Below are 2,978 nucleotides of genomic sequence, written 5' to 3' on the forward strand. Positions count from 1 at the left end.
TTCAGGTTAAAATGCATTTGGTTTAAATGGAGAGATTGCTTTGTTCAATAAGTGGAAGAAACTAGTAATGAAATCCAATGGCTTCTTCCATACTTATTGTAGATATTGGAAGTTTGCCTAATCTGTGCCTGGATGTAATGAAAGCTTTAAGAAGCAGTGTGTACATATTATATTATGAGTCTAAAAATAGCTTATAAGTAGAGTGAATGGACTACCTACTTTACTTGTCTTTATTACCTGTAGAATAAAATATATGTATAATTAACTCTAGTTTAATTATGTTAAAGGTGACCTGCAAAAAAAATCATAAATTTCAATTGCCTCAGCTATGTGCTTCAGCAGTTAAATATCCTTTCTAGCCAGGCCAAGAGAAGTCAGCAAATAAGCTGATAAATAGTGACCCTTCAAAGTAATTTTTAAAGTCCTCAAAGTCAGAGGACTGTGCCATGCTTCAGCTCTGCCAATAATCCCATGGCTCACGTGTCAGGTAATGGAGGAGCCCAAGTCAAGAGACCTAATAACCTTGTGCAGCCAACTGGCTTCATTCAGGGGGGGAAAAACATATATATGAGTTAATAGGCCATTTTCTAAGTCCTATCCATATTTGAAATAATATAATTCTCAGCCAAAAGATTATAGGAAAAAGGGGATAAAAGTGGCATTGACCATATGTATTTCATATCCTCTGCCACCAAGTCAATGTTGACTCAGCAATCCCCTGTGAGTTTCTGAGACCGCAACTGTTTACAGGACTGAGCAGCCCGGCTCTCTACTGCGGGGGTTCTGAAAGGAAAATCAGGAGGACGGCAGCAATGCCTAACCACGGCACCACCAAGTGCTCCCTACATTATTAACGTGCATTATAACTTCAGATTGTCTTTATTTCAGTATATACAAAGAAAAGCACCTGTGTTGGATACTACAGTCTCTGTCATGTTTCACATTGGCTATTCAGACAATCCAAGATTCAGAAAGCTGTACCTTAGCAAAAAGTGATATTCTCTACTTTTAAGACACATAACGTCCTGAGTCCATGGAAAGAAAACATCACTGAAGTGACAGTTACTATGGAAGAGACAAGTTACTCTCATTTCCACTTTAGTGTATAAAATAAATCTTGACATGCTTCTTTGGAATCCATAGAAGCTATCTTAAAAAAATTTAAACAACCCGGAAATAATTATATAAAAACAAACTCATTGCCACTGAGTCAATTCCAACTCATCTAAGCCCTGTAGGACAGGGTAGAACTGTCCCCGTGAGTTTCTGAGGCTTAATCTTTACAGGAGTAGAAAGCCTTGTCTTTCTCCTGCAGAAGTATTTTTATCTATCATTATTAAAAGCAGACTCTTTACACCCAAAAAGATTTCACATCTAGAGAAAAAGGGTCAAGAAGACCAAATAACATTTCCAAAGAGATTAATGCAAATTCTAAAATTATCTGACCTAAATTCAGAGATTCTACGTGTCCTCTGGTTTTATTTTTAATTTGAATGACAATCAAGATTCTACTTTCTGCAACTCAGTCTTTCCTTGGGCATTTACACATTATTAGCCACTGCTCAGCCCTGCTCAGATGAATCATAACCACAGCCTGAGAATTCCCCACATAGGTTCTCAGTCTACAATATCAGCCGGAGACTTGTCTTGAAAAATGTCTCTCTGGCAATCAGGACCTGTAATTCTTAGTGAATTCTCTTGTGACTTGTTTTGAAGCTTATGGTTGAGACAATTGTGCGTTTTCCATTTCAAGATCCTTACAACCACATAGAATCTCTCTCTGGATCAATAATTGCACACAGCTTCCCCTCTCAACATCTTCTTTTCAGATGATCAGGAATATGACTATACTTCGCTGAGCACTTCCTCAAAGACTCTCTAAGGTGAATTTACTCCACAACATCTAACCTCTATTTTAAGAGGGTTTGCTTCAAGTTTGGGTATCAGAAGTTCTGTTAACAGAACCGTTGGTGGTTTGAGCTCATCCAGTGGCCCCATGGGAGAAAGATGTAACAATTTGGTTTTCGAAAGATTGTCCATTTCCATTTAGTTGACTCTGGCTCACAGCAAGCCTATAGGACAGAACAGAACTGCCTCATAGGATCTGTAAGATTGTAAACTTTACTTGGAACTCAGACAAGCGCTTGGTTGCTAATTAGAAGGCGGGTGATTTGAACTGGCCAACTACTGCACAAGAAAAAGATGTAGAGTCTGTCTATACAAATTTCCACAATAAAAACAAAGCAGCAACAACAAAAAGAACCCAACCAACTACAGAGGAATGGATAAACAAGCTCTGGCGCATTCATACTATGGAATTTTATGCATCAATAAAAAAGTATAAGTCTGAAATACCACAAGACATGGACACAATTAGAGAGCATTATACTTCGCAAAATCAGTGAAACTTACAAAGATAAACATTTAATATCACCACAGTTACAAGGAAAAACAGAGAAAAAGAGATGTGATTTATACACTGATAGACAAACAAGACTTTGATTACTACAAAGATGTCAGGAGCTGGGAAGAGATCAGGGATGAATAGAGATGAAGCGGGTGAGATGGAGGGGTGGGGGACAAAAAATGGAGAGTTTTACAAGAAAAAATTATATATATATCAATTACTTCATGGGGGAAAAAATTCCCTACCACTCTGATTTAAATATTAATCTGAGTGGCTGATAAAGGAGGGAAAGTAAAACTCTAAAAAAATTGTGTTTCTGAGTGCTTTTCAGAGTTCTCTGCATCCCAACTTGTGAAACTTATTGTTGGCCAGATGAACTTAATTGTAATAGTATTTTCACTATCCGCTGTTTTATCATTTCAACAGGTAATTCACCAGAAATTCTGATGGCCAGATGAACTTAATTGTAATAGTATTTTCACTATCTGCTAAGTTTTATCATTTCAACAGGTAATTCACATGAAAATATTTATGGGATAGTTTGCATTCCTTTTTGCACATTAAATAATCT

Source organism: Echinops telfairi, unplaced genomic scaffold (genome assembly GCF_000313985.2).
Source record: "Echinops telfairi isolate 266 unplaced genomic scaffold, ASM31398v2 ScPeMD7_1;HRSCAF=3_0, whole genome shotgun sequence".
NCBI classification, from domain to species: Eukaryota; Metazoa; Chordata; class Mammalia; order Afrosoricida; family Tenrecidae; genus Echinops; species Echinops telfairi.